Source organism: Ochlerotatus camptorhynchus, unplaced genomic scaffold (genome assembly GCF_037179485.1).
Source record: "Ochlerotatus camptorhynchus isolate MF236.1 unplaced genomic scaffold, CSIRO-AGI_Acam_v1.1 ptg000307l, whole genome shotgun sequence".
Taxonomy (NCBI): Eukaryota; Metazoa; Arthropoda; class Insecta; order Diptera; family Culicidae; genus Ochlerotatus; species Ochlerotatus camptorhynchus.
Window position 1 is genome coordinate 2,975,810 of NW_027040795.1, and position 7,470 is coordinate 2,983,279.

Consider the following 7,470-nt stretch of genomic DNA (forward strand, 5'->3'; position numbering starts at 1 on the left):
AACAATAATGAATTTAAGTACCGGTTCCCCTCTGAAACTGTAACCCTTCTGGGGTATCCGGAGACGAACTAGCCCAGGGGCCCTGGGCTAGGGCTAAAAGACACCTTAGTAAAGATATATATATATTTGAAAAAAAGTTGTCACCTTTTGAGATTATTCAGTTTCCGGTAGGTCACAAGTCTGGTCCTGTGAAAGATCCTAGAACTCAGTAGTTTTATTAGAAACCACTCAAAGACGTTTTATCAGAATGAATTAGAAATTGTGTTCGGACTATGAACTCTGAGGACTACGGAAAGACCCATCGGAAGATCTGGAACATTCTTGAAATTGGTCAATTCATTGAAATTGATCCTAGATCACTCATAGACGTCTTACCAGAATTAATATTGAGTTGTGACAGGAATATAGACCCTGGAGACCACGGTATGGTTTGCCGGAAGATCCGGAACATCCTTAAAATTGGTCAATTCATGAAACTGATTCAAGAGCTCCGCGGTTTTTATTCTAAATCACTCATAGCCGTCTTATCAGAATGAATAAAGAGTTGTGATTGAAGTACAGACCCTAGGGACCACAGGATGGTCCACTGGAAGATCCAGAACATCTGTAAAATTGGGGAATTCATGGAACTGATACCAGAGTTCCGCGGATTTTTGAAACCACTCAGAGACATCTAATCAGCACGAATTAAGAGTTGGGACCCGAATATGGACTCTGATGTCAGCAGAATAATCCACTGGAAGATCTGGAGCATCCTTAAAATTAGCTAAGTCATGAAAGTGATCCCATTCATTTTCATAACGCGATGACGCAGTATTCAGGTTAGGTTTTTTATGCTGCCTACTGCCAGCGTACCAGTCCCTTGCACACAACGGTCTCGTCTACTGTTTTGGCGATTTCATCCCACCAATTTTTCATCTGAGCTACCGTTTTGATGGCTTCAGTTTCCACTTCATAATCGCCCAGTAGTCTCCAATGGGCCTGAACTAGTGACAATTGGGCGAATGGAGGGTTTTCGGAACAAACCGGACTTCGTTGTCTTTGTACCATTGTTGTACTTCCCGACTGTACTGACAAATCGCAAGATCCGGCCAAAATGTCACCGGACAATCATGTGACTGGATGAAGGACAGAATTCGGTTTTGTAAATCATTTTCTCAGTGAGGAAAACCTTTGTCTTCAAGCCGCAGCTGCTAATTCCTTGCCAGATCATAAAGGGTGATACGGTCAAAATTTGGTCAATATCAACTTGACGTATTTCTTTCAATTTTGCATTTAAAAAACCTGAACACCCCTCATTTTGAAGGTGTGTGTGTGTAGAATGTTGCTCCTATTTTGATTTTGGAATTCACTCTTCAGTTGTCAAAATGCCGTCCAAGCAAGAAGAGCAGCGTATCAAAATTTTGCTCGCGCATCGCGAAAATCCGAGCTACTCGCACGCAAAGTTGGCAAAATCGCTAAAAGTAGCCAAATCAACCGTTACAAATGTAATTAAAGTGTTTGGGGAACGTTTGTCGACAGCCAGGAAGTCTGGATCGGGGGGAAATCGAAAACCGGAAGCCGCTGAGACGACAAAGAGAGTTGCCGGTAGTTTCAAGCGAAACCCTAACCTCTCTCTCCGAGATGCCGCAAATAAGCTGGGTGTATCGTCTACAACCGTGCATCGAGCCAAAAAACGAGCCGGACTATCGACTTACAAGAAGGTAGTGACTCCAAATCGCGATGATAAACAAAATACGACGGCCAAACCGCGATCCCGGAGGCTGTACACGACGATGCTGACGAAGTTTGACTGCGTGGTAATGGACGACGAAACCTACGTCAAAGCCGACTACAAGCAGCTTCCGGGACAGGAGTTTTATACGGCAAAAGGAAGGGGAAAGGTAGCAGATGTTTTCAAGCACATGAAACTGTCAAAGTTCGCAAAGAAATATCTGGTTTGGCAAGCCATCTGTACCTGTGGCTTGAAAAGCAGCATTTTCATAGCTTCCGGGACTGTCAACCAAGAAATTTACGTGAAAGAGTGTTTGAATAAACGTCTGCTGCCTTTCCTGAAGAAACACGGTTGTTCCGTACTGTTTTGGCCGGATTTGGCATCTTGCCATTACGGTAAAAAGGCCATGGAGTGGTACGCCGCCAACAACGTGCAGGTGGTTCCCAAGGACAAGAACCCTCCCAACACGCCAGAGCTCCGCCCAATTGAGAAATACTGGGCTATTGTCAAGCGGAACCTAAAGAAGACCAAAAAAACTGCTAAGGGCGAGCAGCAGTTCAAGGCAAACTGGCTTTCTGCGGCGAAGAAGGTGGACAATGTGGCTGTACAAAATCTGATGGCAGGGGTCAAGCGTAAGGCCCGGCAATTCGGATTTGGAAAAGCGGAAGCCTAACTGAATATTTTTCCTGAATTTTATACTAATTGAACTTGAAAAAGAAATTTAATTTGATTTTTTAAATAAACGATTTCACCGATTTACACGCGTTTTCCCTTGACCAAATTTTGACCGTATCACCCTTTATATTTGCGTGCGAATTTATCGGCTAAAACAAATTTGAATCTATCAGGGACAGCTCCTTGAGCTTTCTCCTTGTAAAATGTTGGTCCTGGAAGCTGTCCGAAGTCGGCCTTTACATAGGTTTCATCATCCATAAGTAGAACTTGGTCAGCAGGTTGTCATACAACTTTCTAGCACGGATTCTAGCTACGGTATTCTGGTTGGTGATCGATTTGGTTGCCTACTGGCGCGGTATGCCTGTAAGCCTTTGGGTAGCGAGTTCGCTGCACTGTACTACGGGCGACATCATTGCGATCGGACATACCTGGGTTGCTTCTGATGGACCTCACGACCTTTCCATGGAGCTGAAGGTTGACAGTTCCACTTCGGCGTTTACTTTGAGCCTTCCTGCGCTCAACGCTGGCTGAAGAGTGTGGTATAATCAGGAAACTGATGATGAAACTTCTCAGAGTAGGGTCAGAGTAGGGCAAAGCTATCATTCCCTCGCTTAATATTCAGCAGCTTAGCCCAGTTATTCTGGGATGTTAAGTTCCGACTTGAACTTCTCCACAGATCAATCTGGTCTTAAGTTCACGGAACTCATTTTCCAAGCCTTGTTCCTTACCCGATTTCAAGAAGAACGGGATTTTTTTTTAGTGACTTCATGTAATGATGAATACGATCCAATTTTTGATACATCAATCAACGAAGCTGCTTTCAACACGTCATCCTTGAAATTAAATCTTTTCTCAATCTGCTTAATTAGTTCCACTTAAGAATTGCGGCAAACGGTCCTGAATGTCAATTTCCTTTCTTCGTCTAATCCCTTGGCTTCTGCTGAAGCAGCTTCAATTCCGATGTAGATGTCCTTTGGATTCTTCAAATGTTGTTCAAATTCACGGGAGACTGATTTGGTACTGATTTCCTGCACGTACTGTTCCACGCAGACGATACTCAGAAGAGTCAGGTAGGAGTGTTCTTGTTTCAGAATAAATCTGAGTAAACTCAGGTGCTTCCGCTTGGAAAGTTCTGTTTAGTTTGTTTATCAAAGGTAAAACATAGTTCAAAAAAAGCAACACTGGTTTGGTCATTGGGTCGTTGAGATGGCTTAATATACGAATAGCCGTTTGGTTACGATCGAGATTGACCTGAAAGCTGAAAAACATGTGCAGCTCGTCAAATCGCTCCAAATTTCGGTTAACTACTGATTCGAGAGATAACCATCTTGTTGATGAAGAATCCACACAGATAAAAATTCTGAATTTTAATTGTGATGTAAACATTCATTCACGTAAACTTGTATTTCATTTCACGCAACCGAGCAACTTGTGAACAATGTTGTTTACAATAATGGGCTTTTGTATACAATATTTGCTACATTGCATGAAATGTCTCAGAACTTTACATGATATATAATGTAAACTTATATGATATGTGACGCTCCATTTATGTGCATCATACTAAACAGAAATTTACACTACTTTTTCGAACTGTGCAGTATCTTCAATGGCTTTTAGAACTCAAGCCATTTCTTGAATCTTATTCAACTCATTAGTTCCTTTTGGGCTATGGGACAGGTAAGAGTATACATCTTTCATCAGGTGTTCAATGTAGGTCGGAATTGTGCCACATGCATAACTAGCACACAAGGCTCTAGAATGACATGTGCACTTTACAATAATCAATTTCGGACAATCTTTCGTGAACCAAGCACCGTCTGATGCAAAACCGATCATTCGTTGCTTGCAGTCAATTCCATCTCTGATAAATTCTTGAACAATGGCATCGTATATGGATTTGTGATCGGCACTTTGGAGCTCAACTGAGTGATAAAAAATGTCCTTCACTTGGAACTTATTCTCATCAAAAGTGCGAACGACTATAGCGAGAGTCTTTACTGTTCCTAAGTCGGTTGACTCATCAATCATTATAGAAAAATCTGTTGTTTTCATTATCTGTACTAACTCACCATGCAGACTCTCAGCAATCAGCCCACTAACAACAGAAGAAGTTTTTGTTCGAATCATTGGAAATACGGCTATTCGACTTATAAACAGGGAATCAAGAAAATGCTATCTTCCGATGCTTACCGACGATAAAAATACTAGTAAACGGAATCATGATCAGTGTGCAGTAAGATCATGGATTATCATTTGTGCAATTCATCATGATCAGCAACAAAAACTATAATCTACTGATATGATAACAATCACTTTGTAATGTATCTCGAAATCTAGGAACTTGCTGTCTTCGGAAAAGTTGTTCTAGAGGTCAAATACCCTACACAGAAAAAAAAATCTGAATTTTAACTATCGCGTAAAATCTTCCTTCGTTTAATTTTGAGCTATACTTGCTATAAACAGCAAAATCGTTTACAAGCTTGCATGCAATATTCCTAATTTATGTGATACTGCGCTTAAAATTACACGAAATATCGCGTAAATTTATGCCAAATCTAGCGTTAATTTTATGTGCGCTATACCAAGCAGAAATTTACACGAATTTTTCGAAAGGTGTACAATATGGATATTTTTGGAATCGGGATGACACATTTATGTTGAAAATCAATGCAGGGCACCATTTTGAAATCCGTCATCCCGCCCGTTGGTTTCGGAAAAAAAAACTGTCAAATACCCTACACAGTTCGAAAAGTATTGTAAATTTCTGTTCAATATGATGCACACAAATGGAGCGTCATATATCATATAAATTTACATTATATATCATGTAAAGTTCTAGCACAATTCATGCAATGTAGCAAATATTGTATACAAAAGCCCATCTTTGTAAACAACATTGTTTACAAGTTGCTCGGTTGTGTGAAATTAAATTTAAGTTTACGTGAATGAATGTTTACATCACAATTAAAATTCAGAATTTTTATCTGTGTATAATATGGGTATTTCTGGAACTGGAATAACGTGTAGATATCGAAAATCGATGTCCACCGCCATTTTGGAATCCAATTTGGCGGCCTTTGGGTTTAGATTAAATTGTCAAATAAACTAGTCAAAATGGCGGCCGACATCGATTTTCGACATCTACACGTCATCCCGGTTCCAAAAATACCCATATTGTAGGGTACAGTTGTTTTTAAAACCAATACCCGCCATCTTGGATTCCGAAATACCGGCAGATATTAATTTTCTACAGCTGCATGTCATCCCTTTTCCGAAAATACCAATATTGCAGGATAATTGGCAGTTTTTTTTTTCTGAAATCGATGGCCATCATCTTGGATTTCCAAATAGCGCCGAACATAAATTTTCACCAGTTTTTTTTTAATGGAATGCCCCCATATTGGACTTCAAAATGGCGGCAAACATCGATTTTCGATCTCTATACGTCATCCCCATTCCGAAAATATCCTTCTTATAGGGTATTTGTGTAGCCTTGTCCTACACGGGGAATTTTCAGTGATGACAGCTGATGATGATGATCGCTATTTCATATGATCATGATCTGTTACACAAATGATAATCGTTTTATCGTTTCCAGAACTGTCCATTATGATTTATGGATTTGTACTAATCATGAGTGTAACCAAAATGAGAATGCCATTATCTTTATCTGAATCGTTGATTTTGATTCCCTGCTTATAAATTCAAAAACCTAAAACAAAACGTTTGATTCTCACATCCGGGATCTCGAACAAGTTGCAATGAGACACGCACAATCAAACGAACAATCAAAACGTTTTTAAAATGAGGTCAACGCAGCAGAAAAACCGGAAAACGCAACTCTCACGCAGCAAAAGGCTTATTTTTCTTGAATCTTTGCTTATATTGGTTAAATGGCGTTCTGACAGTTCTCCCAGCAATACATTTGCAATGTTTACAGTGCGTTTCAGAGAACGAGAAATCTAATAAGAAGACTTGTCAGCTAAGGTGACAGTTCTTCACAATGAGGTGCAGGGAGAGGTAAAGCAGATCATGAAATGAACCTGTATTAGTAATCCAAAAAACAATGTAGGTATATGCAATTTGTGACGTTGGTGTTGTCATGCAGTTGTGTGAGCCCGATTACTTCACCTCGGTAATCCAGTTCATTGAGTTCTACACTCTCGAGGTAAGGTTATAAATCATACGGCAGCATGAAAGAAAGACCGACGCAAAAATTTAGCTGAATTAAAGACATACCTCAAAATATCTGTATATACATTTACCCAATCAAAAAATCTGTATATCTGTATTTACAGATTCTTGGTTTAAAGACTGCTAAGAAATCTGTACAAATACAGATTATTCTATATTGTTGGCATCCCTGGTTGTGAGATGCACTCGCGCTTAATAGATAGAAACACGATTGATTGTGATTTTGAAGATTTCCTGCAAAAAGGTGGAGAGCGATGCGAGTAGATGGGTTTAGATGCGAGAGATGAAAAAGAGTGTGAGATTTTTCGACCATTTAAAATCGAGATTTAGATGTGTCGCACCCCTCGAAAAAAAAATACACTTTTATTATTATTGATGATGTTAACAAATAGACGTCAAAAGCTTCAGAAAACGTCCACTAGGAGCGCTGCAATAAACAAAAAAGCTTGTTCCATTACTAAGTGGGCCACGGTATAGAATTGCATCCAATTGAGTTGACGTCTTGAATGAAGTTTCTGGGCTTAGTTAGGACTACAATTTTAGGTATAGAAATAGTTCAGCAGAGGCTTGCTGTCTTCGGAAAAGTTGTAGAACGTAAACATTATATGAACAGTTGCCGAAGACATGAAATCCACGCACTGGGAATCCTTTTCGATGAGCACCAACGCCTGGCAACGGCTGAGCGAACTATCCGGTCACTGACTTAGGGGCTTAGCCACAAAAAGTTAAACTCTTTAGTCTTGAAAAAGACTGAATGCTTGGCTTGTAGTTGGCTTCGGTCAGGAGACAAAGAAATGAACTTGCGGCGTTAGATCAATATACAAGTGATCTAACGCCGCGAGTATAAAGTGTACGATATAATGGTATGATTTGACTAATGTAGG